Here is a 23,069-nt window from a genome sequence, read left to right on the forward strand (position 1 = left end):
GCTTTCAGCTTTTCCCCATCAGAGCATAGTGCTGTAGCCCATCACAGCTGCCAAGCCCTGCTGGCCTTCTCAGGGTCTCCTTCTCACAGCCTGTTAGAAAGGCCCGAAAGGAAGGGACTGAGCACCACCTTGTCAACAAACAACACAGTTTCCAGTAAGTGGTGCAGAAGCACTTAGTTGAGTTTTGAGGATTTGGGGAAGTAATGCTTTGCTAGAAGTTAATTCAAGACTTGCATTACCAACAGCTCCCAATTTTTCTGAATGCTTACAGAGGCCAGTGAACTCTACAGCATAATTCAAGGAAGGAAGAGTTTGTGACCAACAAAAGTGACTTATGTTCTGTGAAACAATTTATGAGTACATTGGCTTTCTGGTGAGAATAGATTAATAACCTTTAAATATGCCTTGGAATAAATCTTTCTAAAGAGATACAGAAATGATTAAAGATGAGGAATGAAGGAAGCATGGAGTGTAGCAATTGGAGCTTAAAGCTGGTGCTGCACTTTCTTATCAGGAATATTGCTTCAAATGCACTCAAGTTGCATGAAGCAGATCTGTATGGTATTTTGCAGTGCTGATAATAAGTTGTTTGGGTAATTCAGAAGAAATCCTGGCTTGCTTTATAGCACTTCTTCTGTTGGTGAGTTAAGAGACCTGCCTGTAACTCCAGAACAGATCCAGCGTGGAAAATCTGTAACATAATGATTGAATTTAAAATTCGCATGGGAACTGGTGAGGTATTTCTGTCCACTTTCCTGCCCAGCTTTCAGAAGTTGTCATTCTTCAAAAATTGTGGAGTTAATTATCTTAATCCACAGAATTACAGTAGCTCAGTAACTTGACCCTGCTGTAAGCATTACAACAGCAAACAAGTGTTTTTAGGGAGAAGGCTGAAGCTGATTTTTTTGTGCTACTAATCACATCAACTCAAAAGCCACATCACAAGAAGACTTGAATGGAAGTGGGAATACTGATTTTGTTTCAGATATTAGTATGGCCTCCTTGTATTTCATAACTCTTATGTAATTAGTGTAAGAGGAAAGAAGTATTCCTGTGTTGTTGTTTTAATTAAACCCAGATAAAAGAGGAAGAAGGGTCTAGGATCTCTATCTGCTGAGTCAGTCTATAAGCCTGTGGGTATTCAGATGGAGGGAGGAGTGTTGTTTTTAATATCACATGAGGGATGGACAAAAAAGATTTGCAGTTTCTAAGCAAATACAATTCTTCCATTAGACCAGAGAAAGTTTGTAACTTTCTTACATTTCTTAATGTTTGTAATGAGCTTGGCATACTTGTTGCCTTTTCAGTATCATTCGAGCTGCTGCTATAGCTTTTGTCCTACTTTGGCTATCATCATATTTAATGAAAAGAAAAATCGCATCTCTGTGGGGGAAAAGTAGCTTTAGAAAAATGGTATGTCCTCTGTTTAGACAAGTGAAATAACAAATTAATCACAAACATTTCATGAAAAAGAGTCTCTATCAAAATCCATGAAGTCAAATGAGAAGAACATTTTAGTAAGTAGTCCATCAGATCTTACGTGTCATTTCTCTGATCTAGGTTACAATGATGAGATAAAAAGTCTCTCAGAGAATGCCTCAGTTAGAGGAGGTGTTCAGGTAGACAAAATAGAGTTCATAAAGTAAGTTTTCAGCAGTAACACAAGGTTTAACACTCCCATAAAGTGCCAAGAGATCCTTAATAGCTAAAAGTGGTGACAAACATTATCCAAAAAGTTGCCTTTTGGGGGAAAGATTAAGGCATTCATTTAGTATTATTTCATACTAGAAAGTTCTAAATCTACCGTTATTTTACCAGTGTAACACATAGTTCATTGGAAATTTTGTGTAATTCTTTCTGCAGTTGTCCCATGGAGGAGTTCACACAAAGTAAGCCAGGACAATGTGTGTACTTAACCCTCTCTTCCTTCCTGACTTCCTGAGGGACAATCAAGCTAAGTGAAAGTAGCACCAATGGTTTCTGAAGAGGCTTCCATCCAGAGACAAAGTAGGTGCCCCAGATTTTATGTATGTCAGGGAAGCAAGCTGCTTCTGCTTCACAGGCCTTGTTCTGTTCCATGTTGGAAGATGGTGAGATTGCCTCTGCTCACCTGCATAATCTTTTTTTCAATCTGAACTATTTATCATTTGTTCCTTATCTCTTGTCACTCAGTATGGTTTTCATATGACTCTGAATGCTTTTGAATTGGAAGGAACTTAGTTTTGTCAGACATGAGAAATGCAAAGCAAGGGGATCAACGATTAAGGTATATTGAAGTGCTGAGTGTTTGTGGTGACTTTACTCTTTTGATGTGACCAATGAGTGACCATTTCAATTGTATGCTACATGCCAAAGAGATTTTAACTACCATTAAAGCACTCCATTGTGTGCTTATCACTCTTGTATCCCATCTATAAAATGCAGATAAGATTTGGGATACTTGCTCATCAGGCTTCCAGATCTGCAGATAAAGAAGTCACACAGAATCACAGAATCACAGAATTTCTAGGTTGGAAGAGACCTCAAGATCATCGAGTCCAACCTCTGACCTAATGCTAACAGTCCCCACTAAACCATATCCCGAGGTTAAGATTGTTTTACTGCATTGGAATAGTGATATAAGTGCCATTGTGTGAATAAAATACTATGGGAATAACTATTACTACACCTATATGTGCCACAAAAAACTTGAGTATAGTCAATTCTCCTGGCATAGACACTGGATGATGTGCTGGGATGTCAAACAGACCTTTAATTCTTGTGTTCTGTGTAATTACCTTGAGGTCTGTGGAAAGTACTAGCCTGGGTTTCAGTTGCTGGTCATGCCAGACTATGTCTGGCTGATAGAGAAAGGTGCTCCATGGTGGCAGGTGAAAGATACTTAGCTTTGAGAAGCTAGGCTTCCAGACAGCCTTTCAGTCACGCAGAAAACTTCTCCAGTTCTCTGGACAAATAAGCAGTGCGACTGAAGAATGAGCTCTGTTTGATAAGCTTTTAGCAATCCATTTTGTTTTCATGACTCTGGGGAGAAAAGTGCAAAAAACCTCAGCTTAGTCTGTTTCTCTTTCTTCCCCAGCTATCTCATGTCACTTTTTATCTATGGTTCAGACTTTCTCTGAAAACATCCTCTAAATTGTTTTGCAGAGTGCAAGATAGAAATCGTACATTGTCAATAGTCCTCAGTTCATTTGCTTCTTGCGTCACTGGGAAACACAAGTCATATGAATGACTTCATCCAACAGTGTCTGTACTTTCATAAGCCCTATTATTCACTTGTTATTCTGAGTCATTTGATAACGACTCTGTCTGAGTCATTTTTAGTGGATTTGCTTGTCTGCCCCCTCCTTCTCCTGTTATGCCAGCAATATTACAGAGCTGGTGAATGACTTGGCTGGGCTCCTGCAAAGACAACACTGTGTCTGTGAGCCCATCTATGTAGGCACAATCTTCTCTACTTCTTCCCTTCTGTTAGCATTTGCCAGGCTACATTTTTTAGCAAATGTCAGATGATCAGGTAATAAATAGATGGAGTAAGGGGTCAAAGGAACCTGGGTTTCCGTCTTTCTGAGTGACCTGCTGTGTCACTATGGCTGGGGACATGTTGTCCTGTTTGGTGCAGATGTGTGGATATGAGTGTTGACTCCACATCCCTTTCTGCTTTGCAACCACACTGTTACAAACCTATTAGGTCAGCAGTGTTAGAACAAATATCATGCATGTCAGTGCAAGAAACTAAGATGAGATTAGTCATGCCAGGGCAGACTTCCCAGCTGTGCTGGTGTTTTCAATCTCGTAGAAAACCATGATCTGCTCTGAGTATCAATAGAATTATGGAAGAAGTGGGGTTCAGTTCATGTAAATTTGTCCCCTTTTGTGCATCATTGTTTGAGGACACTGATGAATACAAACCCAAACACTTATACTTTTCAACATCTCTGTCCTTTTATATATTTCTGTAGGATTTCAGTGTGGTTCCTGAATGACACTGGCCATCTGGTCATGTTGATGCTGCTGAAGCATTATGCATGTCTTGGAAACTAAAAAAAGCTTGCAATTGATTTATGTGCTGCTTTACCTGGAAATCACGTGGTGTACCTGAGCTGTACTCCACGGTGCTCAGAGCAGCATGGTTTTTAACCCAGAATCTGTGTATGAATCTACGGGAACACTGAGAGTACCTGAGTGGTGATCCTGACTTTCACATGTCGTGCATCACCTGTGCTTACTGGGTGAATTTTCCTGAAGTCAGAGATGCCCTTTTATTTCTGCAGGCCTTAGGGTAGGTTGCTTCTTGCCTGGAGAAGTCCCATTATCCATGGAGCAGCTCTCTGTGCAGCCTCACTGTGGCATAAAAAAAAAAAAAAAAAAAAAAAAAAAGAGAGAGAGAGAAGAACAGAGAACAGGCAGGCCTAAGAGCCTGAGGCTAAAAAGGAGAAGTGGTGTTCCTGAACCTCTGAGAACAAGCGCCACTCTGGTAGAAAGGCAGCTTCATTTGAAACAGCAATGTTATCTTCAAACGCTCCAACAGTCATGTCACTTAGCTTGTTCATAAATTGAAAATTAGTGTTAGTGTTAGTGAAGACTTTTAAATGGATGTTTCTGATAGAAAAAAAGAAGGTGGTGTGCTAAATGATAAAGAATTCATTAGGCCTTGTTGTACTGAAAGCTAAGAATGCCCTTTACCCTTATTTCTGAGTTTACTGAGGTTACTGTAAACAGTAATAATAGTCATGAACCTCCAATGCAGGTCTAAGTGCCTTTCTGAGTAGTTGCTGCCACCCCAGTGCAGATTTTAACATGTTTTCTGGAGAAAGTACCTCTCTCCAGAATTGCACTACTGGCAGCCTTTGGAATTTGTGGCGGTCACTTTTCCTTTTTGCACAACAGTTTTGGGTGTGTTATTACTTATCGAAGGCTCCAGTAAAAGTCTGAGAAGTGAATTTTACAGCTACAGCAGCATCTTCTTACAGCTGTCAATGCAGAGGAAAGTTGTGCCGTTCTAGGAATCCAGTCGTAAGCATAACACCACCAAGAAAGATTTGAAATAGTGTCAGTGCTAACGAAGATGCTAATGTAAAGAGGGTAAACTGGCACATAACTTTTTTACCAGAGCATTTCTTCATCCAAATATTTTGTGTTACTTTCTAATGGGGAAAAATACCTGCTCGTTTTGGGTATAAATCCTCAGGATTCTAGAAACTATTTATTTCCAAAAATAAAGCTGACCCATCTACTTCAACTAGCCAAATTCTGTGAATAGCAAAGGATGAACAAATTGACAGTACAATAATAAGCAGTTTGACATTAAAAGTACCTTTTAATCAGAAGAGTTTAAAGATGTGATTCTTCTACAGAAATCTTGTAGGTTCTTTTTGGAATGCCTTTTCTCTGATGCAGCAGAGATTTACACCTTTTGGAAGAAATATCTACAGAACAAATGCTTGGAAATTTTTCTTCAGTAGCACAGTCATCCTACTTTAAGTTCAGTATTTCATTTTTGCCTGTATAAGTTCTGTAAACTGTCAAACTTAAATTCTGATTGCACTGAAAATCTAATAAGTGGAGTACAGAAAGATTAGTTAACATTAAGTTTTTTATTATACACCTCATAACATTTAGGTTAGTCCTCCATATTTTTTTTCCCTAAAGTTGATACTGAATTAATCTGAATAAGCATTCTAGGGCTAATTCAAATATGTGAGACGTAGGTGGGTGCAATCTTGTGATTACACTTCCTAATCCTAAAATACATGTTAAGAATAAAGCCCTTTAATATTATCTGTTACATGTGTTGTCTTGGTATCTTGGTAATATGTCTTGGTGTCTGGGTCAGAGGGCCGTCTGTAACACAGAACATCCTTAGTCTTCTGTGTTGTATATTTATGACTCATTAACCTTCCTTGGACCTGCATATGAACAAGAATCTTTACTTTTATATTAAAGCCCAGCCAATGTAGCTTAGGTTTATCTGCTATTGATTAGTGAAACCACAAATGCCTGACAAATTATCCAAATGATTCAGTGGAGAATTTAGGAATTAATTTCAGAAGCAGCTGCTACAAACCACTTCCTATCAAATATCATGAAATAATAATGGTCCTAATGCTATACTGAACTGCCTGACTGACATAAAGCACAGAAATGACATTTAACATATTGGGGCAATTAATGACCTCTCTGACCTCTCATTGAACTGAACTGAAATGCATACTTTCTCACACTAGTTCTCTTCCTGCAAGTATTCTGAGATATGTCTTTATAAAGTGCTCCTCAAAGATGCTAATTCTATGTAGTTTCTCTCAAACCTTCTGAAATACCTTAATCCACTTAAATCTGCAGGTTGTTTTTAACATTCTGTACTTGACAGAATCACTTCTATATCAAGTGCAGTCAATCCACCTTTCTCTAAAAAAATTAGGAAAAAATTGTTGCTGTCTTTTACTTTTACAGTTTTTCTGACCATTTTAACTTGGAACACCATTGGACTACACTTACATAAAATCTATTTTTTTCTTTGTTACCTGCATTAGATGGTTGATAGTTTTTATTTGTTTTCTTCTGTGTTTCTGAAGGATACTACCAACATGCTGACACTGGAAGGCAATCTGGTCCAGCCAGCACATTAGGAGGTCTCACTTGAACAATAAGCAGCTGGTTTACTTGGTCACCCCTGGCTAATTCTCATGCCAGCATCCTAAGTGTGAACAAGAAGCTGCTGTCCAAGATCCTAAGTGGAAAAATTTAAGTAGGTCCTTAAGTGGAGAAACTTTTTGGAAACAGATGATCTTCACATTTTTATTTTTGCTTTGAAATTTAGTAGGTAAGGAGAGTATATGTAAACATAAGAAGATTCATCTGCTGAAGCCAAGGTGGGAGGCAGCATTTAATTATATGAGGTTTTGCTAAGCTTAAGGTGTTGGTGGGATAGTGTTCATGTGAAATTGGCATAGTGTGAGTTATGCAAAAAAATAAGACTTCATATAGGAATTTTGTTTTGAGGAAGAATTTGGGATTTTTGCTTACCTCTCTCTGAGCTAGACTGCAAAAGAGTTGGACCAATGATGATGAGAGTATGAAGGAAGAAGTGCAACACAGGTAACCCAGACTACCTCAGCCCTCAGACACTTCTCCAGATAAAGCATTATACTTTTACATCAATAACTTGCCATCAGTGTGGCCAAGTGAGTCTGTGTCAGGGCTAGAGCTAGGCTGAGGTGGAAGCATTAAGCATTATGACTTTGTCATGTAAGGAAATCCCCAAAATTGCAGAAAATAATGCAGGTCTTTCAGAGGTTTTGTTTGTTTGTTTGTTTGTTTCATCCTTTGTGTCAGACTGTTAGGTCTCATCTCTTTTATGTAGTAAACACATATTCTTTGCTATCTCCCTAGTGAAGCTGAGGTATTCACATATTAACAGAGCTTTTAAAACAGACACATACAGGCATGCAAATTTTTGCAAGTCTTAGGTGATTGTTAGTGACACTCACTGTGTTTTCTCCTCAAGGAAAGGGATTTTTTTTTGTATGGTTTGTAGTATTCTCATCTTTTGCAATAGTTCTAGTACATTGCTGTAGCTTGTGGTGACACTGGCAAATTGTAAAAATGTTCAGTCCTGGTTTGCCCTAAATTTTTCAGAGCAAAGATGCACAACAAGCAAAAGCAAGCTAACTTGGTTTGGATCTGTCACTCTTCCTTGCATTTCTACCTCCAGTACTGCCTTATGTCGCCTGTCTTGTCCCCACCACAGGAACAAGTTCTTGCTAGATTTATAACCTCTGGCTAGCAGGCTCAGGAAGAGCAGTCACACGCTCTGGCTAACCTAGACTTGATGGCTAAAATGGGCAGCCTATCCATTTAGATAGACCATCTAATGGATGCTTGGTTGCTGTACACCAGCCAGCCAGTGCCTGTCACTTGCTCGGCATGCCAGAGATCTGTGAGCTAGCCCAGTAGGTAAAACCAGCAGATACACTAGACAGTGACTGTCTGGAGTACAAACATGCAACTCTTGACCTAACACGATTATTAGAAGAGGGTGAAGGGAAAGGTTAGGAGAAAAGAGAGGAACCCTGCACACTATATTCATGTAGTGTCTTTAGTTGCTCTAGATTTGTGAGTGTTCTGTATCTAGTCCTACTGTCATAATGGAAATTTGAACATTTCAATACAAATATTATACACCTTGGGAACGGTTTCTTCTTGAAAGAGATACTAATGGCTTAGCAGCCAAATATTCATGCCTCACTGTCCGGAGTTACAGTTTCCAAATCAAATGTCATCTTTCACTAGGAACATACATTTTCAAAATACAGTCTTGATCAGTTACTATAAAGAGTATCATTAAACTTTGTATTACTTGTGCATTCTCTATGTTTTTAACATGCTAGGTAGTGCTGTGGGCGAATGCTCATGGCTGTTACTGATATTTTAATGGCAGTTCTTGCCAAAGCCATTGCAAGTCTTCAGCTCACTCCTTCTCCATTTCTTTTGAAGGCATCTGCTTAAGATATACTTGCTTTTGCTGAGAAAGAAATAATGAAAACTTGCTCCAGCAGGGATGAGTATCTTGTAGCCTCCTGTGCCACTGAAGTGCTCTGTACTCAGCCAACAACAAAAGCTGTGATAGAAGCTGTCTTTACCGAAACCTTAGGGTTTTGAGAAAAGAGGAAAGGCAATGGTGGAAGTAGGGAGAGTTGTTCTATTTATATTTTTGCACGTGTAAGAGTAGACACTGCATTAAACAGGAAAGATGGTGGGAGGAAGGTCTGAAGGACATTGGCAAAGGTATAGATGTCAGTTCTGACCATAGTGAAGATAATCTCTTATGACTGATGTAGAAACCAAAGTGTTTTACCCATCTTTCTTATGTGCATGGATTGCCACCCCACATCCCCATCATCTGCAAAGGGAAGAGTTTACAAAATGCCCTTCAAAAATATCTGAAAGAATTCCTTTTGCATTATCTCAAATGAGACATGTTATCTGTGATACCTACAGGAGAGGAGAGTCTGCTTTCCTGGATACTGTTTCTTTGTAGCCAGAGCTCACCAAGCAGTGTTACCCAGATCTTCTACCAGAAGGCTCGAAGAGAGATGGGAGTATCCGTTGAGCTGTGAGAGATCATGGAACTGTCTGCTACTCCCACAGTGAAACACTGCCTGATCTCAGAAGTCAGGCTTTGGAGAAAGCCCCAGGGGAGACATGTAGTCATAAGCCAAAAGTTCAATACATGAGAAGTAAAGGCCAGCTGAGGACTTTTCATGTTTTTGGCTGTTTCTTCCCAGTCAGGCAAAACAAGCCATTTGCAGGCAGTATGAGTCCCTGCGTCCAGCTTTATTGCTGAAGAGATGTGATGAACTATCAATTCTTTATCTGCAAGAAAAATTAATCTCTCCAGATAGGATAAATTGGGCAAAAGGGACCAAAAGATGCATTTGCAAAGGAAAGGTTTAAAGATGGTATATAGGAAGCATCAGAAAAGATTACATCTGCCACTGCATTTTTTTGTCTAAGGATCTCTGAAAGGTGCCTGGGTGTGAGGGGAAGAAATAAAATATATGCACTTCTTGTCTTTTCTTTGCAGTAATCATCACAGTCTTCTCTTTTGCCTTTTATTTTTTTAAACCTTGAAAAATTGATCTGTCAATATCTGCAGGTTCTTAGGGATTTTTGGTGGAAATGCTTTGGTGGTTCATGTCAGAGAATATATCACATAAACATGGGGGTTCATATGAGAGAACATAGTGACTGTGCAGATATATTGGGGGTTTTACGGTTATTTGGTGTGTTGACACCACCAGTTTGTTACACTTATTACTAGAGAAAAAGTTGAAAATGTTTGTGTAAGTTTTTTAAGAGGACCAGATAACCTGCAACATGGTGAACTTGAATTTGATCTGTGTTTTAAGCCATGTTGAATAGCAAAACACCCAGGTCATTGCTATCAAGTTGAAACATAGAGCATAAGGGATATGAAGAAAAAACAACAACAACAACAAACAAACATGTATTTGTTGATGTCTGCTTTTATCTGCTAGGCTGCATGTTGGAGTTCCCCCAAGAAATCACAAAGGATGCTTACACAGAAAGGAGAGCAAGCGTTTACTCAGCCGGTGTCAGATGTAATAGGGGCCACTTGTATGCATAGTTGCTTATGAAGAAACAGCTGGATGTGACCATTGTTCAATGACATTTAGAAAAATAATAATGAAAGAGTGTGTGTCCTGCTGTAGTAACTGGCACTGTGCTCTCAATTCTTTATTTTTCTTTTCTTCTTACTCTATTCTCAAATTGCTAATTAGAGTCAACAAATTGTCTGTAGAATACAATAACACATCCTGCAGTCTGCCAAAAGGAGTGGCTGGCATCCGTACAAATTGGGTTATGATGTGTTTGAAGACTTAATGTTGAAAAAAACTTTCAATATTCTCCTCATCCTCCCTGTCCTTCTACTAAAATGACTCAATCCCAAAGGCAGCAACATACTACTCCATTGGTATCAGAGGTTTGGCTAACAGAAATGAGCTTCCCCATGAAGAAACATGTCCCTCTACAAATTAAGTTTCATCATTGTGCTAAGTTACCGGTAAACGCAGCCCCAGAGTGACAGGTAATTTGGACATAACCCAACTGAAACAGGTAATAATCACTGCAGTATCTTGGCTTGGCAGAGTTGTCTGGAATGCAAGACTTCTGTACCTCCAAAGCAGCCTCCATAGATCTACTGCAGTCCTAAGGTGCTGCATAAAATATGCCCTGTGACTGTATTGTCCCTCATTATGCCATATTACAGAATCACAGAACTGAAGCGGTTGGAAGGGACTTCAAGATCATCTGGTCCAACCCCCTTGCCAAAACAGGTTCCCTAGAGCAGATTGCTCAGGTAGGCATCCAGACGGGCCTTGAATATCTCTAGAGAAGGAGTCTCAACAGCCTTCCTGGGCAGCCTGTTCCAGTGCTCCATCACTCTCACCATGAAGAAGTTCTTTCACATGTTGGTGCGGAACTTCCTGTGATCCATTTTGTGGCCATTGCCCCTTGTCCTGTCCCCACAAACCACTGAAAAAAGGTTGGCCAAATCCCTCAGTCCCCCACACCTCAGGTATTTATACACAGTGTTGAGATCCCCTCTCAGTCTCATTTTCTCAAGGCTGAACAGAGCCAGATTTCTCAGCCTTTCCTCATAGGGAAGATGTTCCAGGCCCCGTATCATCTTTGTGGCCCTCCGCTGGACTCTTTCCAAGAGGTCCCTGTCTTTTTTGTACTGGGGAGCCCAGAACTGGACACAGTACTCCAGGTGAGGCCTGACCTGGGCAGAGTAGAGGGGGAGGATCACCTCCCTTGACCTGCTGGCCATGCTCCTTTTAATGCACGCCAGGATCCCATTAGCCCTCTTGGCCACCAGGGCACAGTGCTGGCTCATGGTCAGCCTGTCACCCACCAGGACCCTCCAGGTCCTTCTCCTCAGAACTCTCCAGCAGGTCATCCCCCAGCCTGTACTGATACATGTGGTTGTTCCTTCCCAGGTGCAGGACTCTACATTTGCTCGTATTAAATCTCATTTGGTTTCTTCCTGCCCATCTCTCCAGCCGGTCCAGGTCTTGCTGAATGGTAGCACAGCCTTCTGGCATGTCAGCCACTCCTCCCAGCTTTGTATCATTGGCGTACTTATTGAGGGTGGACACTATTCCCTCATCAAGGTTGTCGATGAAGACGTCAAACAAGACCAGACCCAGCACCAACCCCTGGGGAACACCGCTAGTCACAGGTCTCCAGCCGGATTCTGCGCCACCAATCACCACCCTCTGAGCTTGGCCAGTCAGCCAGTTCTCAACCCACCTTACTGTCCACTCGTCTATCCCACACTTTCTCAGCTTTGCTATCAGGATGTCCTGGGAGACAGTATCAAAAGCCTTGCTAAAGTCAAGGTAGATGACATCCACTACTCTCCCCCCCATCTACCCAGCTGGTGATGCCATCGTAGAAGGCAATGAAGTTGGTCAGTCACAATTTTCCCTTGGTGCTAACATGCCACAGGTGAATTCAGAGGAGACATTGGATCTGAGGATGATGTCAGGTGAAGAAACAACTCCCTTTTCTCCTGCAATCTCCTACTTTGTGGAGCTTTCAGTTAGACTAGATTTCAATTGCTTTCAGTAAACCCAAACATAGAGAGATGATTTTTATTATAAAGGGAATAAAACTAAAAGCATTCAACTAAGTGGACCTGACTCCTGCTGCTGTGATGTCTCTGTGAATGCAGAGTATTTTTTATCACCTTGGCCAAAAATATTTTTACAAGTGTTGCCCTGTTGATAATTGGGCTCTTGAGCAATTACAGTCTTTTCTGAGTGAGGAAGCGTGAGAAACTGTGAGGAAGCCTGTAGGTGTGGGCATGTAGGTTTCTGTGCCATCCAAATTCCTCCAAGAATAAAGCCAGACAGTGTTGGGGCCACAGGGAGTGCAGAGTTGCACAAAGGAACCTGTACAGCAGGAGCTGGCTGAGATACATTATATATATTTGTGGATCCTTGCCTGCAAAGTGTGAATGTGTTATTTCTTTGATAAGTTTCTGAGTAAAGAAATGTAGCTGTTGTAATAAAAATAGTGCTAAATAAGCTTAATGCACATGATCACTTTTCAAGTTTGTATCTGTCATTACATATACAGCCATTTATAATTCTTGCCATATATCTTCACAAAACAATCTGCAAAATCCTTGGCTAAAGGTTGTTTCCAAATTCAGATATGCTAATTGTCTACTGGATTTGGAAGATGATTGCATGCGTTGTCACGCTGACTTACTCAACCCTTTGATCTTGTTCAGAGTTACTGAAAAGCCTAAAAAAAAAAAAAGCCTAAAGATTTTGAGAGTGTTGGTTTCCTTTTCTCTTTGACACAAATATTTCATATAAAATATTTAATCCAAACAAATTGCAGATAAAAAAAGCAGAGCTTTTACAAAAATTTTTACACCTCAGAGGGGAGATGGGTCAGCTTGAGTCAAAAACACCATCTTTAGAGTCAGGTTGGAGGCAGTTATCTGAATTCCTGTCTAAACATGCTAGATTTCCAAAGTAACTAGAAGCAAGTCTTTCAGTGTCTCTTTTTTTTTTTTTTTTTTACCTATAAACTGGCTTTAAAGGATATTTAGTCATTTCTTTTATTTACTTGCTGAGACTTAGTGGGTTTCCTTTCAAATATTTTAATTGCTCTCAGGTAGTCGCACTAATGTCCATGAGTAAATATGTTTTAGTAACTGTGATATATGGTATGTAGTGGATTATTGTAGAGAGTAATAAAATTCTAAATAAAAATGAAGCATGAAGCAGGATATATATCAAATATTTTTATTAGTTTCTTCACCAACTGTAGAATTGTGACACCTAGTTTCTTAAAAAATTACTTGTCCAAAGATTAGGAATTGGATCACAGAATTTAGTAGTTGGTTCTGATCCAAAAAATACTTTTGTTACTAGTAATTTAAGAAGTTCTTGGTTTTAATTCTCTTTCTGGACTTTTTTTTTTTTTTCTGAAAAATCTTTTATGTTCCCTACATGTGGTCCTATTTTAGGTATACTCAGTAAATATTCCTATTGTTGCAACTAGTGGAGTATTTAATATTATCTCAGATTGTCTTATGTCACTAATATTGTAGATGGATTAGACATATAAAATCCAAATATTTTTTAACAGTAGTACTAAGCTGTCATCACTCATGGTATGATTCATTCTAGGAGTCAAGTGTCCGTGAATGTAGATCTTTCTATTATTTTCCTCAATATGCTGAGAGTAAATAGATTTTCCTACTGCTTTATATTGGTACAACCTCTTACTTTGGGGGGGAAGGAGAAAAGAAGGTTTTATATTTTTCATCTTGAAACTCAAGTCAGGATTGTTGTTGGTTTTTTTTTTCCTGATTTTTTTTCTCATTTCCCACTGTTTCTACCCTGTGGTCTCTACCTATTTTGGAAGAGAACTTCTGAAAAAAAATAATGTGTTGTTGTTTTTTTTTGGTTGGTTGGTTGGTTTGGTTTGGTGTATGTGTGAAAGTTCATCATAACTGAAAGAAAACTCAGTGAGGGCAAACAACCTTGAGTAGACAATATATACATCTTTTGCTTCATAACTAGAAGAATCATTTTTGACACTCCGCTTTTCATTACACATATAGACTAATCTGTCATGTTGGATAATAATCTGTTCTGTATTTCACTTATATGACTCTTTTAATGTTTTTCTAGGTCCAAAGTAATTTTAAACTTATTTTGAGGAATAGAAGTTGTGTTAGTGAAAACATTTGTAGTATTTAAAGGTAGAAAGAGGTAGAGATATTAGAGGTAGAAAGTCTACCCACGAGGATGCCTAGGGTGAGGAAGTCGACTCCACGCCTAAGGACTGCCTCCACCAGGACAGAAAGAAGGGTGATTGTTGTGGGCGACTCCCTTCTCAGGGGAACAGAGGAACCTGTTTGTCAGCCTGACTCTACCCGTAGGGAAGCCTGCTGCCTCCCTGGGGTCAGGGTCAGGGACATTGCCAGAAAGCTTCCCAACCTGGTTCGCCCCTCTGACTATTATCCTCTTTTAATAGTCCAGGCTGGCAGTGATGACACTGAAGAGAGAAGCCTGAAGACCATCAAAGGGGACTTTAGGGGACTGGGACTGTTAGTGGATGCAGCGGGAGTACAGATGGTATTTTCGTCCATCCCTCTGGTGGCAGGGAGGGGTACAGAGAGGACACGGAAAGCCCACCTGATAACCACATGGCTCAGAGGCTGGTGCCAACACAGAAATTTTTTTTTTTGACCATGGGGTGCTTTACTTGGTACCCGGCCTGATGGCCACAGATGGGTCCCTATCTCTAAGGGGAAAACGGATCCTAGGCCAGGAGCTGGCGAGGCTCATTGAGAGGGCTTTAAACTAGGTAAGAAGGGGGACAGCACTGAAACAAGGCTTGTTAGAGCTGTGCCAGGGGTAACAATGGCAAGGCTGGGAGAGAAAGCAATAGCCCAGCTGAAGTGCATCTACACTAATGCACGCAGCATGGGTAACAAACAGGAGGAGCTGGAAGCAATCATGCAGCAGGCAGGCTATGACATGGTTGCCATCACAGAAACATGGTGAGACCATTCTCATGACTGGAGTGCTGCAATGTCTGACTACAGGCTCTTCAGAAAGGACAGGCAGCATGGAAGGTGTGGTGGTGTGGCTCTCTATATCAGAAAGAGTTTTGGTGTTGTGGAACTTGAGGCTGGGAATGATAAGATTGATTCCCTATGGGTTAGAATCAGCGGGAAGGCCAACAAGGGAAGCATCCTGGTGGGGGTCTGTTATAGACCACTGAACCAGGATGAGGAGACTGATGAGGAATTCTACAGGCAGCTGACAAAAGTTGGAAAATCATCAGCACTTTTTCTTGTGGGGGACTTCAACTTCCAAGATATAATCTGGAAGCACAACACAGCCCAGAGAAAGCAGTATAGGAGGTTTTTGGAGAGCGTGGAAGATAGCTTCCTGACGCAGCTGGTTAGTGAGCCTACTAGGGGAGGTGCCCAGCTAGACCTTCTGTTCACAAATGGGGAAGGACTGGTGGGAGATGTGATGGTTGGAAACTGTCTTGGACAGAGTGACTATGAAATGGTAGAGTTCTCCATTCTTGGAGAAGCCAGGAAGGGGACCAGTAAAACTGCTGTATTGGACTTCCAGGGGACCGACTTTGAGCTGTTCAGGACCCTGGTTGGTAGAGTCCCTTGGGGAGTTGTTCTGAAAGGCAGAGGAGTCCAGGAAGGCTGGCCACTCTTCAATTTTTCAGCCTGGAGAAAAGGAGTCTCAGGGGTGACCTTATCGCTCTTTATAAGTACATTAAAGGAGGCTGTAGTGAGGTGGGGGTTGGTCTATTCTCCCACGTGCCTGGTGACAGGACGAGGGGAAACAGGCTAAAGTTGCACCACGGGTGTTTTAAGTTGGAAGAACTTCTTTTCTGAAAGGGGTGTGAGGCAGTGGAACAGGCTGCCCAGGGAAGTGGTTGAGTCACCATCCCTGGAGGTCTTTAAAAGACGTTTAGATGTTGAACTTAGCGATATGGTTTAGTGGAGGACTTGTTAGTGTTAGGTCAGAGGTTGGACTCGATGATCTTGAGGTCTCTTCCAAGCTAGAGTATTCTGTGATTTCTAAAACATGCTTGCAGAGGCATTGGTTGAAGTTTCTGGCCTTGGACAGCACAGCTCTGTATTTCTTATTCTTCTGATTTCTACTCTCCATTTATAGTGTCCTGAGCAAGTAGTCGTTTGTTTGTCATCATTCTAAAGGCAGGCTGTCTTTTGCCTTGGTTGAAAACAAATCACAATAGTCTATCTTTCTCAACTGTTCTGTTTCATGTCAAATAATTCTGTCTCATATAAGACTGGTATTCTCCAGCTTTTTCAGACCTGTTCTGCCTAGTATACCGAAAGCTGCAGGTGCTGTGGCTCCTGTCTTAATGCAATCCCACAAGTGTACATGCAAGACCTCTTCATGCACCATGAACCTTAGGCAGGATTCAAATTGGTAATCTACCAAGGTTGCAATGCTACCCCACAAAAGCTTTGTCCCTCTGCATCGTGTGACCAGCTATGTGCCTGTCCCAGGATCCTATGTGCATGCATCCACCTCAAATCTTGTCTTTGTTGTGTGACCTGGCTAGAGCTCTCTTGTAAGGTGGGACAGAGGGAGGTTGAGAGGTCTCTCTACAAAGCTGTACATCATTTGGATGAAAACATGCTTGCACTGTCCATAGCGCTATCCTTAAAAATTTGTCATTAAATGATTTTCCCATGGATATGTATGTAATAGAATCCACTTCAGCATCTGCCCTGTCTTTCTAATAGGGCAAGTAAAGAATGACATCAATCATGTGATAATATTTTCACATTTTATATAATAGGCTTTTTCCTGTCCCTGGATGTGTTGCATAATGGCTGGTGATTTCTCTTATTCTCACCTCCTAAAATAAGGTCGGTACGCTAATGGAGCAGCAGGTACACTGAAGATACCCCTAATGCACCACCTTGTACTGACTGACTGCCCCAGTACTCCCCAAATTTATCTTCAGCAATGCAAGTGAATCATTTGTCCCACCTTCATGTTTTCCTAAGGAAAAAAAAAATAAAAGAATGGAGAAAGAATTACAAGAAACTTTCTCTGAGAGCTTGAGAGTTACTCGACAGCCTTTTGACAGAAGAACTGTGCATGTGCAGAGAGAAATGATGGTTTAATTTGTTCCTGTAAGGCTCCCGCCTTAGATGCACAGAAGGAGAGTCACACACACACCCCTCAGTGTCTGACCCTCTTGGGCTCGGCTGCCATTTGGCAGGCTGCACCACGAGCCACACCAGCAGGCAGCAGTTCCCAGTGCAACCAGCTTGCTCAGCTGGAAATCCTAGTAGCAGGGATTGCTTCCCCAAAATGTGGTCAAGTTTCTTTTCTTTATGGGATGAGTTCAGCTTGAGAAGAGACCCATATTCTCTCCCCTTTGATGGGAGATGAGGGTAAGACAGGTAGCTTCTTCTGTCTCTGTCTCTCCCTGTGGCCACCACACACAGGATTCCTCCTTTTACTGCACTGAGACTTTCTCTGCTACTATCAGGTGAAACAACTGTGTCTTAATGCAAAAATGTATACTGTATGCAGCCTTGTATACAATGGATTGACAGTAAGTCCCTTTGTTTAGGCCATAAGCAGCATAGTTGGAAAAAAAATGCCACAAAACGCCTCATTGGCCTTTCCTTAGCAAAACATGAAAACCTCTTTTAATGAAACTAAAGCAAATAAGGCAAGAGAAAGAAGAGAGATCTTGGTCAAATAACAGCCACTTTGGATGCATTTCCATCTCAGTGTTATGGGAACTCAGCAATCCTTGGTGTGCTTTTTGAGCAAAATCCTTGTTGTGATTGCTCTTCTTGAATGAACACCATGGATCTAGCTGAGAAGGGCTGTGATTTTTGTGCTCTACTCACTGCCAGCAGTTGCAAGCCAGCACTATGGGACTTGACAATCCATTGCACATAGTCATCTTTGCTGCATGTCTAGGTGGCTTTGCAGCCTCTACCTGCTTTAACCTCTCCTGTTCATATCCTTTCTTCTAGTTTCTTACATTTTTCTTGATGGCTCTTGATTAAACTTAAAACAAACATGCTGATATCACATACGCATTTCTGCATCTTATCAAAACTGGCTGGCCCTGTGAGGATACCACCTGCCCTTGTGCAGAACAGCATAAGCTGGCCCTGTAGAAGACAGGAGGATTGTTTGGCCTTGAAGCTTTTTGATGGTTAAAGAAGCGAATTCTGCTCCAGAGAGCAGTTCAATATTACCCAAGAGCTCTGAGTGGGGCTGTTTTACAGAAACAGCTTTATTACTCTGACAGTATGGCTAATCTGTACTTATAGTACTGTTTTCTTTTTATCATTGTGATACAACTATTTACAAAAATAGAGGTGTTTTTTTTTTTTTTCTTTTTCTATTTTTCATTATTCAAATAGCAGAAAATCCATATGAAAAGTATATTTGTATGTGTGCCCAGATGTTAGTGAGGCCAGCTGGGATTAAAGTCTCATTTGTATAATTTCTAAAGGCTTTGGAATTTTTCCTACGGTTTTCAGCTGTAAGCTGGAATTTAGCTTTGTCAGACTGCTGGACAGCTTGCATAATAAAGCTTCCAACTAAAAATATTTTCTGTGCAACAAGGTACAACACACAAGGGAAAAATGTGCATTTTAAATGTGGTGACTTGAGTTGGTTTGAAAAAAGAAATTATATTTAAAAAAAAAAAAATGTCCTGTGTTTTTACATCTTAATCAGAGAGCTCTACTCACAAGTAGCACAAAACAGAGAAAGCTAAAGGCAAAGAATGGTAAAAAGCTCAGTAGGCACACACTTTATGTTCAGGACGCTCACTGGCATGCAGTAACAGACAGCACCATTGCACAGCATCTGATACCCTCACCTCAGTCTTGCCCAAGTCATGCTCTTGGTCCATGCTGGGAAGAGCTGCTGAGGTGCAGTTGGTGGCTGAGCTGTTCTTTCTAGGACTAGCCAGCTATTCCCATCTAGCCCATTTCCCACTGTAATTCAAGAAAATCTTTTTGCTTGAACTGTGCAGGATAACTATCCAAACTGTGTCTGGGTGCTTTGCTTTCTGGGGAGTGCAGCATCACTCCGTCTCATTTTTCCTCCTTGCCATGGCTGGGTGGGTGGCAAGGAAATGCTTTCTTTATATCCCCCAGCTCAGGAGCTTGTGAGACTTGGATTTGGATGTGTTATGGTCCTGCTGTGAATATAATACATTATATATACTGATACATACATACATATATATATATATATATATATATATGTATATGTATATGTATATATATAAGAAAGCAGTGCCTCCAGTTGAACAGCATGTTTCTTAAGCTGTAGTGTGGCTTGTGGAGTTGAAAAGCTACAAATACATGTAATCTCAGGGAGCAGGTGGTGGAGTCATTGTGCACTTAATTCCCAGAAGAAGGCTGTACAGCCTAGTTTAGCACAAGTTGGGCTTGCAGGGAGAGAGTACCGCTACAAAAGATGAGAAATTGCATCTCTTCACTACCCATCAAAGTTTTAGGGTTTTTGGCTTATTTTATTTTTAAAATTTCTTTCTTTAAATAATCTTGAAATGAGCTCTGTTTTCTCTTTGAATTTACATGGTGATGTTTCTTCTCATCTTTGCTGGCATTTCACAGCAGCTTGTTCACAGCTTTCTCCCAACACAAGAGCAGAAACAGACCTTAAAGCAGAGGATTGTTGTCTTTTTGGTGTTCTTTAGCTCTATATTAAAAGCCCTGGGTATTTTTCTAATCAGGATTACAGAATTAATTTGCATGGTTTATCCTCTGGTATTTTTTTCTGATGGAGTGGAGTTTGCATCTCTTCTGTGAAAATTTTTATGCTGCATCGACCTCGCTTATTTTTTGTTCAGCTGTTTTTCAAGAATCTGTGGATTAAAAATGAAGTTTGCAGAAAGAAAATCCTTCACTTAGGTAATTTAGATAACTAATCAAAATTGCTTAATGTTCTATAGTTTCATTTGGTATCTGTTATGTTTTAGTTGTTATATTTGGACTGAAAATAATTTCATTTCATTAGTATTAATGCAAAGTTCAATGATCAGATTTTCCTGAGAGTGTTTTGATCTTGCTCTCTGCATTCTGAAGTTTATTTATGATTTTTTTTTGTTTGAAATTTGCCTTACTTCAATGGATAGATACAAAGAATACATTTGTAATGTTTGCTTTAGCATGTTGCATGCATATGAGTGTAATAAATTTGCTAATGATGCATATTGATTAATTCTTGTTATTTGCCTTAAAAATATCCAGTACAGGGGTGACCAGGATACAAAATTTCTCCCCTTTGAAAAAATGTTGAGATACTGAAGTGTATTTTACAGCAAAGTAAGATAGGGGAAAAACAAAAATACAGAATTTTGCCTGAAATGAAATTTCTAGGGGAAAATGCATTCCAATAAAGTGAAATCTTTCCTTTTGTTTATGGGGGAAGGTTTGTTTCAGTAGCAACATTTTTATTTGTATATTTGTGATTTCCACATCATAAAATAAATCCTGTAGATCGTACGCAAATAGAATGAATGTATCCTGTAATTTAAGATACCCTCATAAAAAGCTTTTTGAAGCTAAAAAGTCAAGCGTTCCATCTTGGGAATATGAGCTTTCCAGCTTTAGACAAGCATTTGGATTTGAACTTCTTTCAATTTGGTTTCAAATATCCAGTGGCATCTTACTTAATTTTCATCAGGGCTGACTGGTAATATTAATCAGCTGCGTAAAGAGAAGCACTTTCTAATGAAAAGAAAGGGAAAACAGAAATAAGGAAATAGGTTTTCAATGTTAAGTTTGGGAAGGAAGTGTCATAAAGAGTTAACAGCAGCATTTTGGGCTTCGTGTTTAGCAGGTGTTGTTCTTGAGGTGTGAACAAGCTGCCTTTCACAGACAGGGTATGTGCAAATATAATATCCTTCTTTGGAATGACAGGAGCTTGGCCTCAATCTGATGTCTAGAAGTTCATGTTCAGGACCTTGGGAGCTGAATTTTCTCAATTTATGTTTTTAAGTCTGATTTTTGGGGAACTAAGCGTTGGCAGGATACTCATATGTGCTGTGCTTGTGTACTACAGTAATGGTCCATCCTGAAGGAAGAGAAAATGAAGTTGTATTCTTTACCCTGGTAGTATATTTGATTTTTAACCTAGAATTAAGTTTGATTTCACTGAAACTGAAAGAAACCGAAACACTTTAGTTCCAGTACATTATAAGCCCTAAAATATCAGTGCAAGGAAAAAAAAAAAGTAAAAAGAAAGAAATATTGCTGTTGGCACAGAAAGAATACTACAGGATGCTGAGTTTGAAGCAAGTTTATTCTAAAACTGGTTAAATAAGAAGTGACAGGCTAAATCTTAATTGTTTCTCTGGGCCTCAGGCTGAGACCATGTAGTGCCTGGGAAATGGAAATGAGGATCTTGAGCTTCATTTCCTGTGTGAGGACAGTAGAAGGATAGAGTCGGTGTATGAGGTTCTGTGATTGCCATTTTAACTTTGATTGTTTTTTTGATTTGACATGGTTGCATTGCTATTGGAATTTCCCACAGAGCAGCAGTTCTGGTCTCTGGATAGTCCTGTTCTGTATTTCAAAGCTGGATTTGTTCGTGTTTGTTGTATTTTTTTATGGTTTGTTTCATTTTGTTTCAGTTTTGCCTTTTTTTATTTTTATTTTTTAGTTTTGATTACTTAATGTAAAAAAAAAAAAATACCATATCCACAAAAATGAAAATGTGCAAGACTTGTAAAGCAACTCCCTTCCTGACTGAATCCAGACCATTGCTAAACACAAGTCAGGAGAGATCTGACATTGTATATACTACATGGAGACCTCTGCTGTAAGTGGACACAGCACGAGAAGCACAGAGTAACAATTCTTAAAATCCTTCCCCCCAGGTAGAAGTTATTTGAAGTTATTTTCAGCAGCTGTTTTATTTGGCTTCTTGTGAGCTTGATTTGGTGTGAGTTGATCATCAGCTGCCTGAGAAATTGCTGCTGTGTGTCTGTGTTTCTGGGCTGACCAGTGCAGATACCCATTCAAGAATATTTAGCAGCTGGTTTATGAAGATCTTCTATATGGCTGATATCACTTCCGTAGGTCTGCTGTTGGATCCTTTTCATTATTTCTTTATTATTTTATGAAGTAAGAACCACAGGGAAAATTTCATCACAATGTTATAAGCCCTTGAAAATGGAGTTAATAATGAAAATCACATCCATGTCCCTAAATCTGTTACTAGTAAATGCAGTGCTGGACTAGTAAGGGGAGGGGAGGAATGAGCTAAACAAGAAGAAATGATTTGAAGGAACAATTTTTCCTGTCAAAAAGAGACAAGTTCTTCTGAATTACTTTGAGAGAAAACTTCTCACAAAGTTCATGGAAAAATGTCATTAAAAACTGCTTCCTTGTAGTTTACCTTGCATTATAAGTAGAGATTAAGGTCGTGAACATTACATTGGTACTACCTTTTAGAGAAAATCTACTGCAGAAGCTTCCTACAGCCTTCAGACCAGATAAAACCTCACATTTTAGAAGAAAAAAATAAAGTGGTAAATAAGTTGCTAAACAATATCCTCTGAATTGATTAGTGAATGCTTGAAATCACAAGTGGAGTCTTTCACATGATTTTCCTGTGATCACCACTAATAAGGACAGATATGGTTCATGTCCTCACTCCCCAGCACAGCTGGTGTACTCTTTTCCTCAGGAGAAGCCTAAAAATTGAGTGGTTGAGAGCTGGAGGTGAGAAATGTATTGAAAACTTCATGGAATATTCCTGCTTATAAAAATTTTGCATGAGTTTATCCATTACTCCTGTGGTGCTACTTGATTAAAGCAAACAAATTGGTACACTAAAAAAAAAGGCTGGGGCTTTTAATACTCATTCAAGTTTTTCTGTTATTAAAGCACAAGTGTCTGCTTAGCTTTCACACATTCCAGTAAAGCAGAATTT

The 23,069-nt window shown here is 39.9% G+C and overlaps 1 protein-coding gene across 10 annotated transcripts in view; it reads left to right on the forward strand.

Annotated features, from left to right (window-relative positions):
* MYRIP (myosin VIIA and Rab interacting protein) overlaps window positions 1–23,069 on the forward strand; it is a 219,818-nt gene that overhangs the window by 129,188 nt on the left and 67,561 nt on the right. The window contains exon 1 of one of the 10 annotated variants that reach the window (XM_068670560.1): window positions 19,585–20,041. The exons of the other annotated variants lie outside the window; for them this stretch is intronic. The gene's annotated coding sequence lies outside the window, so the exon portion shown is untranslated. Of the gene's footprint in view, window positions 1–19,584; window positions 20,042–23,069 lie in introns of those variants that run through there. 10 annotated transcript variants of the gene reach the window in all.

The sequence above is a fragment of the Anas acuta genome, chromosome 2 (genome assembly GCF_963932015.1).
Source record: "Anas acuta chromosome 2, bAnaAcu1.1, whole genome shotgun sequence".
Lineage (NCBI taxonomy): Eukaryota > Metazoa > Chordata > Aves > Anseriformes > Anatidae > Anas > Anas acuta.